Consider the following 23,218-nt stretch of genomic DNA (forward strand, 5'->3'; position numbering starts at 1 on the left):
CACTGGGACCTGCCGCTTTTCCTCCCTATTAACTTTTTTTAATGGGAGATCTTACTCGCAGCGTCTCCTCGCCGCCATGTTGCTCCGCCCACCAACATAACTTTTTTTTATGGGCTATTAAGTTTTAATTTCTAACTAAATAAAGCTGCTTCAAAAGAGAGCTTTTTTTTTCCAGTTAACCTGTTATTTTCTAAAACTAGTATAAATGTTATATATAGCTTATTTAATACAGAGCATAGTTAACCAACAAAGTTTGATGGCTTTGTTTCAGTTCATCCACAGTGTTTTGTTCTCATCTCATGAGAATGCCCAAGTGCCACTCAATTATAACCACAACTGATACTTTATTTTTTTAAAGATTTATTTATTCATTTACACAAGAATCAGGGTACAGGCCAGATATGCGGGAGGGTAAGAGGATTCACCAGAGACAGAGCAGGGAACAGAACAGGCAGACTGACTGAAATACACTGCTGAGGGGAGGAGCGGGCGCGACAGGAGAGGTCTGCCATGCTATGTGGGACGCTCCCTGGCCGGCCAGGATCTAACCGGCGCTGCAGAGGCTGCATGCGGACAGCTTCACAGAGCGGCGCTCAACCACCTGCGCCACCAGGGGAGGCCCCACAACTGACACTTTAGTAAAGTGTCCATGAATCCCACCAATCTGATGTGTGAATGAATTTTGTTGGCTTAGAGCTAAACGGTAGTGGAAATATTTCAAATTGGTTTTTATTCTGTGATTCTATTGGGTGAGGGCTATAATTTGCAAAATTACTAAACAGATTATTTTGTAAGTGTAATAGTCAACAAATGTCCACCCAAATTAGAAATTAGTACAGGAACTTATTTTGATTCTTCTGTAGCAACCTTAACAGCTTCTTATTTACACAGTCACTGCTGTTTTCATGTGCACATTTCAGCATACAAAAGCTTGTGAAAGATAGCTTGGATACATTGAATGAGTTTATAAGCACAAACCACTATCATAGATACAATATATTAATTTTCTATATATGCATGAGAGCTTTCTAAATAAGGCTATCAGTCCTGTGTAGGAAGGTTTGTACATACAAACGGGCTGCACACTGCCCAGTCTTGGGGATGCTATCACCTCAGTGGTCTAGACGAGGGTAGGCTTTAGGACTACACATGATTTTTCATGCACGTAATTATACCTGGTGTTCTGAACACTCAGATATCAAGGTCTAAGCCCATCCTGCTATAGGAAGAAATTCCCAAGAGGTACAGAGTATCTATAGCAAGCTCCCCAAAATACATGTATCAGAGAAACAGCAGTCTTTTCCTCCATGGATTGAAATACCTCCCATAAAGGGGTAAATGTATATTCATACCATCAAACCAAATACAAAGGAGTTAGGTAGCAATATATAAGTTTTTCAGAGAAATAGCATAGCACAGCATTGAAGAGAATGGCATTCTAGAGTCTGTCTGAGTTCAAATCTCATTTCACTACTTACTACCTGTGCAACCCTAGACAAGCCTTCACCTCTCTATGGCTCAGTTTCTTCTTCTTAAAATGGGGATGATGGAAAAATCTAACCCAGGACTAAAGGAGACAAAGCATGTAAAGTAGCAAAATCAGTGACTGGAAATAATAAACATACCTGAGAGTTCAGATTTAGTATTAGCATTTTTGGATAAGAGAATAAAAAAAAGAAAGTTAAATAAACAGTCATAGTTTGAAAAATTAGCCAGTGATTCAACCCAGAGTGAAAATGAAAGTTCTTCATTTACAAAGGAGAGTTTTCACAAGACACTGTTTTACGTTTTCTGACTAAGGTGAAATCCACGAATTTCGATAGACCTCAGAAAAGCTAACTTGCACACACTGAGTGCTCTGACTGTTGACGAGGATTGTCCCCAGCAGGCCAGCTGGACGGAGGCACAAGGCACCCTGATCCCCGTGCTGCTGGTCTCTGAGTTGACACTGCCCACTGCCTCTCCTGTCACTAGGTGTTTACGCAGTGGAGAAATGACCCAGTTGATATAATCAGCCATCAAGAAGACTTCAAATCCAAGAAAGGAATAATTGTCAAAAGGCTCTTGCATCCTGTCCTTGTAAAGTATCAACTGCTTTCATTTATGTTCTTCAAATATCAGAAAATACCTTTTGTGTTCCACCTGCACCTTGGAAAATCATCTCTTTCATTCCAAGATAAGCAGCATCCATTCCCGGTGTCCTGCAGGAGAACTGTGTGTTATGAAGTGCCCTGTTCTCCTGGAAAGGAGCCTGGTTCAGATGCACATTGTGAAGTGGGCAGCCAGACACGGAAAGTCCTGGCCTGTTAGTGGCTGAATGCCTTTCATCCACATCAATTCTTCTACCAGGACCCAAGGAGCACTGACAACCAGTCTTGGTGGAGATTGTCTTCTAGATAATGGAAAATAAGACGACATACACTATGAAAATATTCCAGGGTATATTCCTGTCAAGCCATTCTTAAGGGTCTGCATTTGTACCAACTAGCTCATTTCCCTCTCTTAAAAAATGCAATAGGGAGATCCCACTGGGCAAAATTAAAATTAGTATAGCAAAAATTTCAGGTAAACTAGAAGTCTGAATAAACTAGGAAGAGTTATGCTGTATGAAATGGTGTAAAAAGCAGCCAAAACCCAATGGGTAACTCAGTATCAGCTCTGCCTGACACTGACATTTCACCCACAACACTCCTTACTATTGCCCCTAGTCAGGAAAGCAGAAAAATGCATCCAAACTCTGCATCTCAACAGCTTAATAAAAACACATCTGTTCTATTTTTAAACCAATTAACATCTGTGATTTTAAAATGTCTTCATCATAAATTCAATTAGTGTAGTAACTTGGATCCACTTCAGAGTGTGGTATCTAGAAAGAAGAAATAACAAGACTTTCAGGTCCAACAACATTACTAATTTTAACTTAGAGCCCAGTTATAATAGTCAAATGAAAAATCATGTATCTTACAGAAGCAGGGAAATTAGAATCTAGATCTCTTCAAAGCAGACATAAAGAATGAGGAAATTATGGCTTGGACAGTTTATACATCTTATCTGAGGCCTTCAATTCTTATCTATTAAGAATTGAAACTAGCTCCCACTTATTTCAAACAAAAAATTCCAAGGTACAAAGAAATAAGTTCAGTTCTTAATACTGCTTCCTGACTTTAAGCAGAAGTAGGTGGTCTGTGAACCATTTGGTGGTCAGATTACTACAGGATCACTCAGTCCTGAAGCTGAAATTGAGAGAGCGCAATAGACACACTAGTGTAAGGAAAGTCCTCACCTAGCAGGTGGTTCCAGGAAAGGTCGTTGACGCAGAGTTCTTCAGCTTATGTGTGCAACACAAAACATCAATGCTGGACCTTTGGAAACCACTGGTGACCACTACGGTGGCCATCCAGGGTGATGACCTCACTTCCTCTACTTGGAAACAAGAGCTTCCCCTTAGGGCATCCTTGCTGGGATTTCCTCTAGCCTCCTCTCAAAACAGGCAGCAGCCACAGACTAATGGCAAATCAAAATGTGGAAGGAGGAGACACTGCATCATGAAAAAACACTTGCGAACAGGTTGAAATGCCAGCACCAATAAAGTCATGGGGACTACCAAAAATCTATCGTCAGAATAGACTGTTTTAGGTTTTGGTAGAATCAGAGAAGAGTAGGAAATATCATCATGTTTTACATTTTGAAGCGTTCATTCTTGCTGGTTTGAACATTTCCACCTACTGTTTAGTCACTTGGTTATGTTACTGTGACGTGCCCCAGCCATCAAGAGCTTTCTATTTTCGGCTTTGAAAAAGGAGTGTGCATTTGTCACCAAAACTTATTTTACCAATAAACCATTACATGCCAATAAACTTGCTGAGATAAAGGAAAAAGACCATAAGTAGACATTTTAAGCCTCACTAAAAACTGAGTTTAAAAAAAAACACTGATCCTGATCTAGAGTGCCCGTGCACCTCAGTTTCTCTTTGTTAGCATTACTTCAGCTATTGGCAAAACAAAATATTTAGAGAAGTACAGACTGCCTTTGTTTGCTATATGTTCAATAAGTTATTTCAGAAAGAAAATTAATTAGCTTTGGAAATAGAATAATTTGTGCCTGAATCAAGAATAAGAAAAGGTTAAATGTTTTTCGGGGGAAAAAATTAAGGAAGGAGATCACCAAAGGAGAGCTAAAGCAGGTGCAGTTTTAAGGACGTCACATCAGAGGAGGCAGACTTTTCTCCAGGTGACTGAAACCACTAAGAGAGGGAACTCAAAGAGAAATCAAAGAGAAAACAACTCACTCAATCACACTTTAAAAGTGTGCAAAGAAAGTACGAGGTAATGAAATTCCCAGGCCATGTAAACTTGACATGATTCCTGTTGTCAAGAAATTTCCTCCATGGATGGTGAGAAGTTTGAGAGGGAACAAAAAGGAAGTGGAGCTTCTCATTGGGACATGACCTGTGGTACTTCAGGGCTGCCTTGACCCCTCTGTAAACCCACAAGGGCTCATACAGCCACTGAACGCTTATATTAACCTTATACTCACCAGGAGAGAAAAGAGTTCACTCTTCAAGTCAAAGTAAGATACATGACCACAGCTTGCTGCATTTTTAACATGACCCCGAAAGAGGCGGCTCTCTCAAGGAGCCAGTCCTCCCGACATTCTCCGTGTGAGGGTGCCTGGGCAAAGCAGAGGGGCCCTGGGATCGCTAACCTGCCAGTTTTACTGGAAACTGATGCCAGACACCACAGGCAATACCCTGCAGAATTACTCCAAAGGACATAGGGTAAACACTCTTTCATAAGCACTCATGCAGTGCTGATATGTTTTCCTAAGTTCCCTTAGAGAATTTCTGTCAAGAAATCTTTGTTGCCCAGTCAAATGCTAAATTTATAGAAATATGAGATCAGATAACAACCCTGGCAGAATAATCCTGCGCTTCTCCAAGGCAGAAGCCCTGTCTTCACACACTACTCTGGTTGCCCACGACTCATCTGTTAAGTGAACTATTGAATGAGCAAATGCAAACATGGCTGTTTGGGAAACTCCAGAATGCTAAGCTCTGCTCTTAGAGGTCCCAGATTAAGCAAATCTGTCTCTTATTGTGGTGGGTGCTAGAGGCTGATCACTCATAATATGAGTTAATGCACTGACTACTTTCCACAAATGTTTTTCACCACATGAAGAATACCGTATTAAGAATAATAGAAAAAGGACCTCCCCTGGTGGCACAGCGGTTGAGCGCTGGGCTGCGAAGCTGCCCCCAGCCTCTGCAGCGCAGTTCGATCCCTGGCCACCAGCGAGGGTCCCACGTGGTGCGACAGACCTCTCCTGGCACGCCCGCTGCTTCCCTCAGCAGTGTATTTTGTCAATCTGCCTGTTCTGTTCCCTGCTCTGGCACTGGTGAATTCTCTCAGCCTGCCGCGATTCTGACTGTACCCAGTGCTTGTCTAAATAAATAAATAAATCTTTAAAAAAAAGTTAAAAAAAAGAATAATAGAAAAATATATATTCACTATATTCTTATAAATATAATAAAGAAAGGCAACTTTAAAATGTCTCAGTTTTCTCCTATGTAAACTCAGGGAGTTAATGTTAAGTTTGCATCACCTTATCTTAAACACTTCAAAATTCTATATGCAAAACACAACCGAGGTCTGAGTAAAGTAAAAGGAGTCATTACTAATGTCCCAAGCTAAATGGAAGAAGTGGTGGCAGCTGACCCAGAGGGAACAATACCTTGGGTTTAAAAGTTAAGCAGAAGGAGGCTACAATGCATCAGGAACCACTACACAGTATTTCAACAGGGACAATTATCCTCCTACTAGTACCTTTGAAGAGTTAGAAACAAACGTTGTGTGAGCTACTATGTCAGAACAATCTAGAATTCACTGGATCCCACATACCCTGCATTTCAAACCCAGACAGTCTCTGCTTGTGTCACACTTCGGTGATGCCTATCAGTTCAGATGACAGAGACCAACGAAAGAAGAGAAGCTTCTGAGATGAAATGCTACCTGCTGTGGGTGGAGAGAGAAGGGAATCAAGATAAACAGGTGCAGCCCTCCTGAGCAAGGAGGAGAGAAAGAATGCCTGCTTTCCAACTCTCACTAACTTCAGAAACAAACCAAAAGCCACAGCCAAGAATGGTATTACTTAAAACAGATGCTACTAAAAAAAATATAAGATTCTAAACAAAACTCCTCATTAAAGCAGAATTCCATCACTATGACTGACTTATGTGACTTTAATTGGAAATAGTTTTAGTTAATACAATAAACACATTTATTTCTAAAGAAGGAAAGTGGCATAATACATTTGTGTATAAAACCCCCAAGTAGTACTAAGCTATTGTTGTTTCTTAAAAACATCTTATGTAACAGTTAGAATTCATTTAGTGTAGATTACAGGCTTTGTAGGTTAATAAGAGCCTGGGACTATAGGCTATGTTGGGGAGAAATTTTTAACCCATTATATAGTAATTCCATTAACATGTGAAAAAATCTATCACTAACCAGATGTCATACCATCAGGTGATTTTTCTCCTTCAATTAAAAAAAGGTAAAAATAAAAGTACGACTGGATGTCATTCAGAGAAATTTAGTCTAGGAAAGTCCAAATTTATATTACATTCATTCAAAAATGCAGGGCACCAGTACTTGCAGAAGAAAAATTCAAATTCTTAGGGTTTGAAGAACTGTCTCCTACTATACATAAACATATGCTTCATTGGGTTGCTCTTTGATGGGATTAAGGCCAGGGAAATGGTAACAGCAAATAAGGAGGCAAACACCAGGAAATTTTAAGCAAAAGGTTTCCCTTGGGGTGTGGGCTGTATGGTTGGCAGTACTCACTATCCCATTCAGAGCAGCAATGAAACAGTCCTCCCGTCTTCAGAAATGTTCACTGGGCATTGTTGCAAATTTTGAAATGAAGCTGCATCATTTTTATTTGTTTAATCTCAGAACAAAACATAACCTACTTACAACCATGTAACAAAGTCAAATTTTTTAAGTTGTACAAATTTTGCAAAAAAAAAAAAAGAAAAGTGATGATGAAAAGATTCTAATGTCTACTGTTGGGAAGAACACTAAGCACTTTCAGAAGCCACAGTGCTAGATTTCTACCAGGAGGAATGAGGATTGGCAGATAAGAAAATAAGTCTTGCTTTCAAACAGAACACAAAAACTGGCTGAGTCTTGCTTTTCCTGTGAATCCACAATACTGTTCTCTGCCAGAAATGGTGATGTTAATAGAGGAAGAATTTCTTGCCAAATTAGCTGAGAAAAGATGCAGCAGAAGGCACTGAAAGTCTACTCTAGGAGGTGAATTTAAGTCACTATTAGAAATGTCCCACTGTGGCTCCCAACAGAGTGGCTGATTGCCCCCTCCTGGTCTACAGGAACACAAGTCACAATTGTGACCGTTTAAGGGATACTGTTAGTTTGAATTCTCAGTAAGACCCCTGAAGAAGCAACCCAACACTGCCCAGGGACGCTCTGAAATCATGAATGGAAAGAGTCTGTTCAAGGTCCATCTCATAAGGAGGCAGGAAGTGGGGGGGGGTAGGAAGAGCAGATAGGGAAGAGGGGAGTAGGGAGGAAGGGGCCCTTGGGGAGGGAGGACAGAAGGAAAGCAGAGAAAGACTCCAGTTCATCAGCATCCTAAACTTAGGATAGAACAAAGAATTAGTTTCCTGCATGTAAACACGCACAAAGTATCCCTCCCACTGAGAAGTCTTTATAGTTTAAACTGTATCACATTAATACTAAAGGCAAATTGAAAAATCATCATTGTGACATTGTAACAGAAGCATTTTCAGTTCTCCAGTTTTCCTGCTGTATTTTCAGTTCTTTCCTTCATGGCCCAACATGAGCAGTGCCAGGCCTGGGAGCAGAGGTAGCAGGCAGGTCTCTGTCTCCAGAGGGTTCAAGTATATTCACTTTCGAAGGTGACTCAACAGTTGCTTGAATTGCACACACATTTCTTTTTTCTTTTTTTTTTTTTTAAAGATTTATTTATTTATTTATACAAGCACCGGGTATAGTCAGAAGCGCGGGAGGGTGAGAGAATTCACCAGAGCCAGAGCGGAGAGCAGAACTGGCTGAGGGGAGCAGCGTGCGTGCGGCAGGACAGGTCTGCGCGCCATGTGGGCTGGGGATCAAACCCGCACTGTAGAGGCTGTGGGTAGCCTTGCAACCCAGCACTCAACCGCTGCGCCACTGGAGGACCCGCACACACATTTCTTTAAAGGATTCTCATTAGCCAACAAATGTCACTTGTTTCAAAGTGTACGAAAGTAACTACATAAAATGAATGGTAAGAAAATTCTCTAATATACCATTTCAAATGTGGGTTGGGTTCAGGCCTCATTTATTTAGGTAAATTAGACTCAAATGTTAATAGATTTCAGTTTGCTCCCCCTCTTATAGTTTGAAATAACTACACAGCATGGGTGATAAGAATTCAGTATACTCACACTTAGGAAAGATGAAAGGAAAGTTTTAAATGAGAGAAACCAAAATAATAATACATAGACATGTACGTTAATGGATTCCAATGCTATTTAAGATCGATTTTCTTTATTCTTACATTAGTTTCAAAATTTCATAAGAAAATACTGTTCTTTATAACTAAAAAGCTGACACTAATAGAAGGATTTTAGGAGTCTATACCTACTATTCACTCTAATAGTTAATCATAACCAAAACCTTTGTGCATTGACTTTTGTGACCAAAATGTAGACAATGATTTAACAAACTAATGATGAGATTTTAAATAATGTAAATTGTCAATATATATGTCTTCTTGAGAAGTGGAACTTGCAGTCATTCCTGCCACCACCATTAGATATTCACCAGCATTCAGAATCACTCTGTCTCTCCCATTCTGAACACATCTGCTGATAATGCTATTGTTATTTTACCGTTATCGCTGAGCCCTGACTACCACTTATTCAATGCGTAGTATATGACAGACACAATGTATGCACGTATACCACCTCATTTCAATCTTATAACTAATCATAAGAAGCAGATATTATCTCCATTATGCAGATGACAACAGTAACAAAAACTATTCCCATGGATTAGTTTCCCATGTGCCTATAGCAACTCACTTACTTCATGCTCACAACAGTCCTATGATATAGGAATGATGAAATCCTGACTTGACAGATGAAGAAACTATGGCATAGAGATTAAATAGCTTTCCCAGTTTCATGTATGTTTTATGTGGCAGAGGCCTGATGCTGATCTTCCTAATGCCAAAAGCCACACTTGTACCCACTAAGCAGTATGGCGCCGCAGACCTACCATCTTGATGAAAAAAACTACAACAATAATAACAGGTTGGGGAGCAGACTGTTTTGGCCATAGGCAGGTCACAAGTCAACTGATCAGTTTGGCTAGGATTCCCCTCTGCATGTTTCCTTGAAGGAATGCACCATAAAGAAACTAAAGTCCTGCTTCAGAGCTGGCATAGCTCAATGGTACCAGAGCATGCGGCCCAGAGGCTTCCAGAATAAAGAAAACAAAAACAAAAACCTTGGTTTGGATGTCCTCATAAGGACCATCAAGTGGTAAGTTACCATGGCCCATTGAGTGCCTGGTTGCAACAGGCTATCCATTACTAAGCTAAACAAGCCAGGAATAAACAAAAACAGACAACCCAGTGAGTAAATTGTGGGATATGGGTTGCTGGAATTGTGGAAACTGCTTTCATATATAGTGTGTGTGGTTTTTGGAGGGCTGGGGTATCCAGAAGGGGTAGGTGGTCACTTGTAAGAATTGTAAGGAGATTAACAAAAGTTCAAAGAGAGGGTAGTAAGCCAAGTCTCAGACCGGAGGGCATTCTCTTATTCCAGGTCTCTCACCAAGTGAGAATATTTACAAATTCCCCAGAACACTGATGTTGCTTTATTTATCCCCATGAGTGACTGTGATTCTAATAGTCCAAACTGGGGAGGCTAAACACCCATAGAATTCTCAGAAAAAAGTTACGCAACCAAGAATCCAAGCAACTTCAGAGAGATCCGGAAGAAGTTCATGCATTTTAGGACAATGGGCTAAAGGGTCCTGTAGAGTCAGGGGCAGGACCCAGCCTCTCAGCAGACCAGCAGGTGGGCAGTACGGGGACTCCACGTTTCTGCTGATAGCTCCATTCCTGCCAAGGCATGAGCTATGAGGGTGAAGTGCATGCCCAGGAGAGTGACCAGCACAGGACAGACTTCTCATCATATGCTAAATAAAGAAGGGAGGACGAGAAATAGGAGAGGAGAGAGTAGCAGAGAAGAGAAGAGAAAACAGAGTGGGAGAAGGCGGGAGGAATGGTAAAGGAGAACACATGAAATAGGAATGAGTGGGGCCAAAGGGGTACCCTGAATTGCACTGAACAAATAAAAGGTACTATGTACTTTATGATCATCAGTTACACATGGATTTAACAATGTTTTTTAAAGTATAATTACCTTTTACTTTGCTTTCAAGGTCTTGATAACTTCCAACTCTAGATTTAGTAAAATCAGGATAACTGCTCGAGACGTCCAATGAGGGATTTCTGAAGGGAAAAAAAAGTGAATTAAAAATTATTTTGAAGTGTAAGTGATTTATTTTCAAGTATCATTAAAAAGAAACCAACTTTCACTGAATTACAGACATAGTATATCCTGGGAAATAGTATATCCTAATATATCCTGGGAAAAAATGGATTCAAAACCTCCTTTCTACTATAACTGCCCCTTTAACTTCTTCCAGAAGAAACCTAACTCAAACTATAAGGCAGACTTTTTTTTTTTTTTGGTGTATTTAATAGGAAACATTTAATGGTACCATCATTAGCCTGGAGACACCCAATGTGGTTTTGTGTCACCCCAAACAAACTCCCCAACGGGACCTGTCAGTCTTCCTATTCACAAAACCACCAAATCGATGTGGCCTTCTCACAAACAACCAGAACTGGGGGGCCGGGGCGGGTGACAGATATACCATATGTAAGAAACTTTGTTAATGTTTGCAAGGGAGTAAGATAGTACAAAATAGGTTCTTTTTCTTGTCTTGTCCTCCAAAGGCAGTTCTGATATAGGCTCACAAACCCGATCTTAGTTCTCCTGGAGGGAGCGCAGACCTTGGAGGTAATACAGCCCCCAATTCTGAGCACATAGCATTTCATTTTCAGGAAGGAAACAATGAATACAACATGTGCTTAGCCCAGAACAATGTGAGCGCATTTTACATAGGGAGTAATAAATAGGATTTTGAGAAAAGCAGTGTCCACACGTCTGACACATAAATTATTTTACTATATTTGGAGAAACTTGGATGAATCTTAAAAGTGATTGTTATCTGAGCATCTGGCAACCTAAAAGAAAATACATGGTGGAAAACTTAACCATCTTCTCCTCTACATCTGCTTTCATCTTATGTCATCAGTGCAAACAGCTACATCTTTGTTTACTTGAAAGTGGGAGCCAGCAGATGGGGAAGGAAAATGCTCTGACTATAGTAGATATCTTTTTTATTGAGATTTACTGCATATTTTGCATGGTTATAGGAGTAATCAATAATAAAATATTTTAAGGAGGCACTTGGGTCTTCAACAGGTGATGCCTGAGAACCACTTCATTAAGGATGAAGCTGGTTCCCCAGCCATCATTACCTCCTTTCTGGAGTGATGTGTAATGAATGATATGCCAGTTTATTATTAATAGTAAGGCTGAAAATCTTGACCTAGATATTTCTGTAGTTTCAAAAAAATAAATAAAAAGAAAACCTGGAAATGTCTGCTTAAATAAGAACAAAGCCTGATACTCACATTTAAAACTTTCAAAGCAATCTACTTTCCCTAGCCCATTAACTAACAATGTTCAACAAAAATATAAAGCAAAAATCAGTACCAGGTTAAAAGAGGTAAATAGAAATATAAACTCCAAGTTCTCTGGCTCTTTTTAAGGCTTACTACGTATATTTTTAAAATTTTATTTGCCTGGGAAAATATATGGGGGTTCCAGGAATTAAACTAAATAAAATCACAGCTATCTTATAGGATAATGAAAAAATTTTAACACAAAATATATTTGAACCCAAATAAATTGATTGTGACCCATAATAACAAAGTGAAAAAGATTGGATTTTACCACAATTATTGTTGGTTTTGTCCTAAATAAAAATGTATCAAAATTCCTCTTTATCTTTATCACTATTTGTGCCTTTTCCTTCTCACACTTTTGAAGAAAGAAAACAAAGAACTGCAACTGGAATCTAATGATTTAGAAAAAGTCACACACATATGATGGGGGGAAATACTGCACATGTAGAACTTCAGAATTGGAATTTCCTTCATATTTTCCTATCTGAAATCAAAATTGTCCAAATAAAAATAACTGTAGCATTTATTCTTGAAGCTTACAGGTGGGTCAGTCAGTACTGAACAGTCAGTTCAGTCAGACAGTTCAGTACTCTAATTCACGTATTTCATGGCTGAGTAAATAAAAGCCCGGAATGGTCAAGTGAGCTCTCTAATGTCAAGCAATTAAGATCTCAGTTCCCAGGTGCCAATCCAATGTTCTGTTTTGTCATAACCAATTTTACTTTCATAAATAACATTGTAAGATCTTATAAATTCATCTATTTTTCTACACTTCTGTTTATTTTTTAATTTTTTATTTTATATATATTTTTACATCATTTTTCATTTTTGCACAATGTATGCATTTTCATCTTGGCTACAGTCCCCATACAATTCCTACCACCCTTGTTTTGATCCTACTCCCTTCTACCACCCTATAGTGTGTCTCTGTTTTATAGTTGCTTGTTGATTTTGATTTTTACTTTATTATAATTAGTTTTTTTCCTGGTCCCTTATTTAGGTTTTTTAAATTCCTGCTATGAGTGAGACTATTAAGTATTTTTCTTTTTCTTTCTGGCTTATTTCACTGAGCATTATTCTTTCCAGCTCCATCCATGTTGCTGCAAAGTGCATGAGTTTAACTTTTTTGATTGCTGAGTAATATTCCGTTGTGTATATGCACCACATTTTCTTGATCCAGTCATCTATTTTTGGGCATTTGCTTGTTTCCGTAGCTATTGTAAATAGTGCTGCTATAAACATAGAGGTGCAGGTGCCCTTTTGAATTAATGTTTCTGTGTCCTTTTGGCAAATACCTAGGAGTGGAATTGCTGGATCATATGGAAGCTCCATCTTCAGCAGGTTGCGGAATCTCCACACAGCTCTCCATAGTGGCTGGACCAGTTTTCACTCCCACCAGCAGTGCAGGACAGTTCCTTTTTCTCCACATCTTCACCAACATTTGTTGTTGCTAGATTTTTTAATATGTGCCATACTCACTGGTGTAAGATGGTATCTCATGGTAGTTTTGATTTGCATTTCCCTGATTACAAGTGATGTTGATGATGTTGAACATTTTTTCTTATGCCTGTTGTCCATTTGAATTTCCCTTTTGGAGAAGTTTCTTTTTAGCTCTTCTGCCCATTTTTTGACTGGGTTGTTTACTTGGCTTTGTTGGGTCTCGTCAGCTCTTTGTATTTTTGTGATCAGTCCTTTATCATTAGTGTTGTGTGCACAAATTTTCTCCCAATCCATGGGGTGTCTCTTTGTTTATGTTACTGTCTCTTTTGCTGTACAGAGCTCTTTAATTTGATGTAGTCCCAGCTGTTTATCTTTGCCTTCACTAACACTGCTTTGGGTGATGTCTACACATTATACAACATGAACACCACTTGATGAGTCAACTCAACTTCATGTTAATACGAAATACTGCTCAAAATTAGTAAGAACATACTCTGCCTTTTGCTCCACTAATAGAGCACCATTAATGCCCATGAGAAATTTAAAATCAAACTTGCTATACTCTTTAGGTTGTATAAACTAGATAAATCTATCTACTCTAAAAATAGAATTTCGCTTTCTTATTCACAGTCAAGTTTTGATCATAACTTTGCTATAAAACATTTTCAAATAGATTTTATAGAATGCTATCAAGCAAAATGTAGGTATTTTATAGTTGAAGCTTATATAAGCAGTATTTAAAGTAAGAAATTCAAGATGATTTAGTACTTGATCCATCAGTTCAGAAAGCACTCTTATTCTCTAAAGCTCTGGAATCATTCAAGAGCATTCAATTTACCCAGATCAGCAGCTTATCTGCATCAACAGTCCTTGTTGACTCTCCCATTAGTCACACTGCACTGTGCTGGGTATAAGAGAGGCAAAAGCATTAGCTAGAGTCCTTGTCTACTGTGGAATGAAGACTGAGGTCACTAAGAAAGACCTTCACAGAGTCACCCAAACAAGTCAAGGTCTGCCCATGACGAATATACCTATAGGACTACGTGTTAGGATGGGCAGTTAGTAAATCTTCATGTTTTTTTCTTTTCTTTTTTTTTCCCAGAGAAGATGATTTGGCACATTCAATAAATTATATATGCTGGGAAGCAGGCCAGGTTAATCAAAATAGGTCAACAGATCATGGAAGAATCCATCTATATACACCCTCAAAAGAAAAAAAAAAGAGAGATCAGGAAACAGAATATACATTGAGAGAGACTCCTTTCTTGAAAATGCAGCAGCTACAAAACACTTTCTTTTTCTTTCTTCATACAAACATTTGTGAATATTAAAACTCAGCAACAGATAATGTATTTTTTTAAAAAAGCCAAGATCTGAACAAACACAAACACTTTGAACAAATAGAATAAATGCCAAGTAAGCACAAAAAGAGACGCTCAACAGTAGGAAAAAGCAAAATAAAATCATAAAGAGCCCACTATATATTCATTATAATGGCTAATTTAAAAGGGCAAAAATACCAAGTGTTCATAAGTTCATAGAGCAATTTGGATTCTCACACAATGCTGGTGGATAATTCAAAATTATAGGCACTTTGAAAAATAATTTGCCAGTTTCTTATAAATTTAAAAACACTTGCCATATGACCCAGGAATCCATCCATAGGTATTTACCCAAGTGATATTTAAAAACATAAATTCCACACAAAGAGATATACAAGAATATTCAGGGTAAATATTCATCATAGCCTCCAACTTGTAAGCACTCAAATGTCCAACAACTGGTGAATGGATAAACAAACTGGTGTATCACATTAGGGAATAATATTCAGTAATAAAAGGGAAAGAATTACTGATAAATACACCTATAAAAGTAAGCCTCAAACACATTACACTATGCAAAAGAAGTCAAGCAGAAGACTAAATGTATGATTCTATTTATATGAATTTTTTTTAAGATTTATTTATTCACACATATAAGAACCGGGGTACAGGCCAGATGTGCAGGTGAGAGAATTCACCAGAGACAGCACGGGGAACAGAACAGGAAGACTGACCACAACACACTGCTGAGGGGAGAAGCGGGTGAGACAGGAGAGGTTTGCCACGCCATGTGGGTATCTCCCTAGCTGGCCGGGATCAAACCCGTGCTGCAGAGGCTTCAGACAGCTTTACAGCACCACGCTCAATGGCCTGTGCCATCAGGGAGGCCCTATTTATATGAAATTTTAGAGAAGATGAGACTACAGCAATAAGTAGCAGATCAATTGTTGGTGATCTGGGCATGATGGGAAGAATTTACTGGAAAGAAGTATGCTGGGGTGACAGAAATGTTTCATATCATGACTATAGGAGTGGGTACATGAGTGCACATATTTTTGAGGTTCATTAAATTATGTGCTAAAAACTAGTGAATTTAATTATATATATATATGGTATACCTCAACAAAATACACACACACACAATACACAATTCAGTGCCACCATCATTTAATCTGAAAACTATTAACTTCATCAAGATGTGAAATTCGTTCAGCTTCAGCAGGTGGTACAAAATCATCTTCAAATATTTAGTAAGGATTACAGCAATCAATGATGGCTAAGAACCTGGAGACCACCAAAAAAAAGTAAAACCATAGTTAATAATACTGCTTAGAAGGTAATTAAATTATTCCACTAGTCTACAATTTCCAATAGGGAATACCAATCTTTATGACAGATTTCCAAAAAGTGGCTAATTAATACTTAATCTAAACCTCCTCAATATAAAAGAAAAATCTTTTAAAAAAAAATCTTCTTAAAACTATTGATGACCCATGCAGGGTTAAAAATAGAAGACAGAAGAACTACCAACAAGTGTGTTAGTACAATCAAAGAGTGTGGGAACATGGAGAAATAGGACAGATAATCAATTCCAAAATGATTCTTTAAACCATCTGATACACTAAGCAGAAATGCTTCTTAAACATCCACAAGCTTTGTCCTAGTCTATTGGTATATAATGTAAATAAAATTTTAAGATAGGCTTGTCAACATTGTAGCTAAATGAAGGTTAAAAATGCACGAAATGTTATATAGGAAAATCACGATTCTAAATGTGTGAAGATGGAGCAATTTTTTAGTATTAATGTCAAGTACAGTTAAAAACCCCAATTGGGCAGCTCTCCTGCCCATTTGTGACTATTTGGTCACCTCTCTCTCTTTTTTTTAATTTTCCTAATAAACCTGTCCTTTTAAAATGTAAAAGCAAACAAACAAAAAAACCACCCAAATCATATTCATTCAACAAATATTTCCTGAGGTACTACCATATATTGTTCACTATACTAGAAGGAAAAAGACATCAGGATTAAGAAAGTGCCTCCCTGGTGGCACAGGAGTTAAAGACAGTGCCATCAAGCTATCGCTAGCCACTGCAGCATGAGTTAAATCCCCAGCCAGCCAGGGAGAAACCCACATGGTGCAGCAGACCTCTCCTACCTCGCCCACTGCTCCCCTCAGCAGTGTATTTCAGTAGATCTGCCTGTTCTGCTCCCCACTCTCTCTGGTGAATCCTCTCACCTGTACCTCTGGTGCCTCTCACCTGGTGAATCCTCTCACCTGTACCTCTGACTTACACCCCAGTTCTTGTATGCATAAATAAATAAATCTTTAAAAAAAAAAAAGATTAAGAAAGATCCATTGCCCTTCAAAGTTGACCATCCAAAAATTGTAAGTATTGCAGTCACTCTGTGGTAGAGTTAAAACTTTTTTTTAATTTGAAAAAGACCCCTAAGTTTGAGTTTGCCACTCAGTGTTAGTTTTGGGATAAAAAACAGTGAAATTACAGGCTGAACTAACAGAAGTATTGGAGTCGGCACAAATGTACTGAACAAATTGTTAATGCACCAATATAATGTACAAGTTCAGCATAGTACTATTCTGCTCCAAATTGGTCAACCCATATTGGGGCCAGGGTAATGATCTATGACGCTCTGGATGCACTCAACACAAACCCTCTTCTAAAGTCTAGCTCCAGTGCCAGAATCTGCTAGAGTATTTTTCTTTCACCAACACTAAATCCCTAAGATGACACATGAGAATGAAATTTCCCTGTACCTGCCACTATATAATCTATACAATTCAAGCTAATGAGAGTGTTGAGTACTATCAGTTCCTGACAAATAAAGGCATAGGCAGATAGGAAGGGGACCTAAGAATATTTCAAGCTACCATTGTGTCTGGGTGTGGAGGTGTTAGATGGGCTATCATCTGTAGGAAGAGACATTACTCTGAGTGGCAGAAGTTACAGAGAGGCAATCATGGCTCATGTTCTAGCAACTGAACAACCTCAAATTTGAATAGACTGCCTCATCATAAAGAAGGGAGAATCTAGGTTACTGAGTGGAAAATACAGTCATACTTGATTCCTAATATTTCACTGTAATGTGCTTACCCAGATCATGACCATCACCTCAAAACCTATCTCCCAACACCCAGTTTCTCAGACTTCCTTATATCAACAAAACTCATCTTTCTCATATTATTTATGACCATGCCATCATACTCCTCCCCTCCACATGCCTAGTGTCCTTAGACTCTTCCAGTGGCTCTCCATTACCTCCAGGATCCAACACCCCCCAACTGGAAGACAGAGCCCCCTATCATTTTAGCCTGTCACTCTATCTTGCGTCCACTGCTGGGCCCTCTCATGCTGAGCACACTGTTCCTTGTTTTCACCCTGAATACATGCCTTTCACTGTCTAAAACACCCCTCATATCTTCTGATGTGCATCTGGACATGTCAGCCCCCTCATTCTCAAAGGAGCCAATCCCTCCTTTGAAAAGCATCCATTCCCTTGACCTCTGTACACTTTAACCACTTTCTCCTCTTCATGCCCATGGCGCCTTATTTATCTCCATGAAACATTCACCCCAGATATAAATATTACTGTGGTTGTATCTCTGGGATAAATCACAAACCCTGCCTGGTTATCTTAATCTGCAGGATTTAGCCCAGGATTTGACACTCCATAGTTATATTTGAGCAAGTCAAGGATTCCAAGATAGCAGAGTTCTGCATGTCTGTCTGATCTTACACCCATCAGGAATGTATCAACTTGGGCTGGTGCAGGAGGTTTAAAGTAAACCCAGGCAAATGCTGTGATCTTAAGATTACAAAAGATAAAAGGTAGGGGGCATTCTCTAAAGAATCCAGGCAGACTTCAGTTGTGATATAGTACTGGAATACTGGAGCCAAGTGATCACCTAATGGACACTCGTGGGTGTTCTGAAGCCAGTTGGGTTCCATTTCTACTGTCACACCTTCACTAAGTAACCAACAGCCTTTCAAAGTGCCAGTTTTCTAGTTTGTAAAATGGACATAATTACAGCCTTTACCTCAGAGGGTCATTGTGAAAACTAAGTGGCAACACTATTAACTCATTACAAAGGAGCTTGGGAAGAAATCAGTACATGGCAAACACTCCTAAATGGCTGGTCAATCACCAACCTCTTCCTGCCCATGATTTTCATCAAAGAACAGAAAAAATACCCTCTTTGGGGTAAAGTGTTTTAACAAAAATTTATACAGATGGCAGGCACACAGGAGTCACTTTATAAAGGTTTCCTCTTTTTGGCTATGGATCACTGATTCCTGAACATTCTAGAAAATCTTTCTCTTTCCAAAAGGGCAGAATTATCCAACTGGAGACATCTTGAAAGACCATAGCCATCCACTGCAAAGTTTCACAAATGCCAGGAAGATCCCTTAAAAAAGCTTTTTCGTGTACTCTAATAGTTAATTTATTTGGACTGAGGTAAAATGGGCCCTTACATTTCTCTGGATTTTACAAAAAAAAGAAAGTCACTCTGAAAGTTTTGTTGAATTCCCTCAAATATATCCATTAATTTTGTTCAGTGAGTCTCTATAAACAATTCTATATATAATATATATATAGTCAAACAATTCTATATATATATATAGTCAAACAATTCAAACAATTCTATATATAATATATATATAGTCAAAGAAATATTATATTGAGAGAAATTCCTGAAATATGTCAGTAACGTGTAAAATGCTCACTGTAATGTCAGTGTCACAAATTTCTTTTAAGAATAAATGTACCTGGTTACAGATTAAGGGTGAATGCACTTTGTTCCAAATAATACGCTTTTCAAAAAGTGTTGCACATTTCAAATATGCACTTTCAACACTCTCAAAATGTCATTCTAACACACTGCTTATACAAATGCATGTTTTTAAAACTGCCTTATCAGCTGCTTATAATCCAATTTCTAGTGAGCTAGTAACCAAAGACAGTAAAACCCTACCATTTTCCGGGGTTTTAATAATTGTGAGTCAGTAGCTGGACGTAATAACTAATTTAGAAAAAAATAATAAAATCCCAAAGCAAATAGAATTTATAATAAAGATCCTAACCTATATGTCTGCAGCAGCTGGGACTACTGCTATTTAGATGCAGGGGTGTGAGTATAAACACAAGCAATTGTGATATTTTCTGTGGGACTAATGCTACTCTGGAAAGAGAGAACAGAGGAGATTCCTGCCTTCAACATTTCTGAACTTGTAAAGCATCAGAGATTTCTTAAATCCAAAATACAGTAAAAGAAATTCTCCTTTTGGTCAGCAACTCTTCCTAGGTCAATGTATTCTTTTGTCCAGTAGAAACAGTTGCAGAAAACATGTTTTCCACTGGTTACTAAAATTTTTACGTGAGGAATCCCTTCTTGACCTTATTATGAAAAATCTTTCAAGAAAAAACATAGAAATATAAAGATTACTACAAACTAAAACAGAAAGCACTTTATCTGGATTCGTACTTCCATTTTTTTCCCATTTGAGTGTGTGTGTGTGTGTGTGTGTGTGTGTGAAAGACACATAACATAAAATTGACCATCTTAACTATTTGTAAGTGTTGATGCAGTGGTATGATACATGTTCATAATGCTGTGCAGCCATCACTAACATCCAGCTCCTCTGCCCCCAGCTCCTGGCAAGCACCAATCTCCTTTCCATATCCATGAATTTAACAACTTCAAGTATTTCATATAAATAGAATCATACAGTGTTTGTCCCTGTGATGGGCTTATTTCACTTAACACAATGCCCTCCAGGTTCATCCATGTGGCAGCATTTGTCAGAATTTTCTACCTTTTTAAGATTGAATAGTATCACACTGTGTGTGATGTATATGCAATTTTCTTTATTCATTTATCTGTTGATGCCTACCTTCATTACTTTCACATTTTAAATATTGTAAATAACGCTACAATGACCAAAGGTGCACAAATATCTCCTTTGACCCTACTTTCAATTCTTTTGGACATATACTCAGAAATGGAATTGCTAGATCATATGGCAATTCTACTACTATTAATTATTATTTTCAATAATTATTAAATAAGTCACTATGTTGGTTGAGAGATTAAAAATAGAAATTATACTATGTAGTGTAAATAATCCTAGAATATTGTGCCAGTAAATTAAATCAATAATTTTTTTGCTATGATTTTAAAATGGCAATTTTCCATCCTTTCAGGCATCAGAGTTTTGATGATATTCAAGTATCCTTTTTTTTCCCTTAAAAAATTAGTATCCATGATATATCCAATACTGGACACTATGTATCATGTAAGCTGTTTGAAAAACACCAGGGTCCCTATGCTCTGCAAGCACAGGCATGGATTTTCCATACTTTTTTTGATCCTCCAGAGCCAAATTTCTGTTTACCAGCGTTGAGGTTTGGGTCTCCCCTGTCTAGGTGAGAAGTGTAAGTGGAGTCTCCTTAAAGTGCCTTCCAAAGCAGGTGGCAATAATTTCAGAGGAAAGGATCTCTCCTTTTAGCTTTCTCTAAAAAAAGCTATTCATCTCATGAATAAGCAACTACATTGCCAACATCAACTCTGGTATTTTCTGCTATCCAAAGCGAATTAGGCATAATGTTAACAAAAATAATATATCTGCTGGGCACTTATTTCCCTGATACTGATACACTACTTTATTCAGATGCATTTATTATATTATCACATTTTTTATTTATGAATCTATTTTCTTAATAAACTTTTTCAAAACACACTAGGTTTTTGATCTTTTCTTATTTTTCTTTATTTTTTATACATTCATTCTTATTTATTTTTTCACATTTTTTAATTGTGGTAGGATACATATAAAATTTACCATCTTTATCACTTCTAAGTATACAGTTTCCTGTCACTATGCACATTCACAGGGCTGTCCTATTATCTATCTCCAGAACTTGTCATTGGGCAGAAATGAAATTCTGCACCCTTTAAACATTAATTACCTGTTCTCCTCTCCCCAATCCCACAACCATTCTACTTTCTGGCTCTATGGATGTGATGACTGTTAATTATTTCATACTTTTGCCCTTTTGTGGCTGGTTTATTTCACTTAGCATGAGCCCTCAAATTTCCTCATGCTATATGTGTCCAGAGGGCACGCCTCACTTCTCAAGTCTCAGGAAAGTGTTAGCCTTCAGAATAGAAATGTAGAGCCAGGTGCTTTTCACCACAGAAGCTCTTGTGAATGACTGGACTAAATATAAATCATGTTTATAAAAGCAAGAGCTAACTGCACCAGCAGGATTCAGAAAGATTGTATCAAAGTGCCACAGAACACTGCTCACATCATTCTTCTTGCTAGTGCACCCCTGAAACCTTCAATGCTACATCCCCTTCCCCTGCCTCAGGAATGGAAGGTGTGAGCCAGGCTACCTGGCTACCTTCTGTAAAGTAAGGATAAGAATTCATGGAGGATTGAGCTTTTCATACCTAATGTCTGATATACACTATCTTTAAGGACTCAGGAAATTAAGGTCCATATAAATGACTGGCCAGGAAATACTGACATTACAAATAAGCTTCAAATTAATGGCTCCATGATATTTAAGGCAACTATGCTATCTTAATTTTATACTAAAATGCATGATGAAAATACAACTTGTTCCAAAAATATAGCATTTATTACATGACATTTTATAACATGATTTGGTTATTTGGCTGTTTTATGTCTTCCCCAACTAAATTATATGTTTCACAAACACAGTCTTCAAGTTATTTTATGTCCATCATGATACATTTTCAAATCAATGTCCACAATAAAGAAGATACTGGATAAAAGCACTGGTTGCTTAAAAACTCGTTGACAGGAAAATCTGACATATAAAAGATATATTTATTAATCATTTTTAAAAAGTAATTAAACAAGGTGAGATTTATAATTTAGTAGTTAAAGGAATGTATGTTTTGCAGTCAATCCTAAAAATGAATCTCACTTCTACACAGGGTTGCTCTGAATATTAAACCACAATTCATTTAACACCATTAGCATGGAAACTGAAGCAATAATAATTGCTTATAACCAATTACATTTCATCCATTAGTAGTAATGCTTTTGCAGTGGATTGAATGCTTCCAGAAAATTCATATGATGAAATCTTAAGTTAGTGTGAGATGGTATTAACAAATGGGACATTTGGGAGTTTTGACTGGGTTGTGAGGATGGAGCCCTTATGTGGGATTTGTGCCCTTATATAAAGGACCCAAGAGAACTTCCTTGTCCCTTCCACCACTTGAGGACACAGTGGGAAACAGAAAGCAGGCCTTTTTTGAGATACCAGATCTTCCCACACTTTGATCTTGAATGTCCTGGGCTCCAGAACTGTGAGAGAGAAGCATGTGTTGTTTAAGCTATCCATTCATTCTGTGGTAAATTTGTTACAGCAGCCCAGACCAACCAATACATCTTTAACTCTTCCTGTTTTTTGACTTACATTTGACTGTGCAGTTGCATAACTGAAAAGGACTTTGTTTCAAGACAAGACTTAGTGGGCCTCCACGGTGGCCTAGGGGTTAAGTCTCAGCACTATAACCACTTTGGCTTGAGTTCGATCCCAAG

The 23,218-nt window shown here is 38.1% G+C and overlaps 1 protein-coding gene across 7 annotated transcripts in view; it reads right to left on the minus strand.

The window, feature by feature from the left end:
* Positions 1-23,218, minus strand: part of FAM110B (family with sequence similarity 110 member B) — a 167,892-nt gene that overhangs the window by 124,090 nt on the left and 20,584 nt on the right. For 6 of the 7 annotated variants that reach the window (XR_008550653.1, XM_054692260.1, XM_054692256.1 and 3 more), the window contains exon 2: positions 10,461-10,549. The gene's annotated coding sequence lies outside the window, so the exon portion shown is untranslated. Of the gene's footprint in view, positions 1-149; positions 2,393-10,460; positions 10,550-23,218 lie in introns of those variants that run through there. The other variant, XR_005124276.2, reaches the window with a different exon arrangement.

Source organism: Talpa occidentalis, unplaced genomic scaffold (assembly GCF_014898055.3).
Source record: "Talpa occidentalis isolate TD23 unplaced genomic scaffold, MPIMG_talOcc4v2.1, whole genome shotgun sequence".
NCBI classification, from domain to species: domain Eukaryota; kingdom Metazoa; phylum Chordata; class Mammalia; order Eulipotyphla; family Talpidae; genus Talpa; species Talpa occidentalis.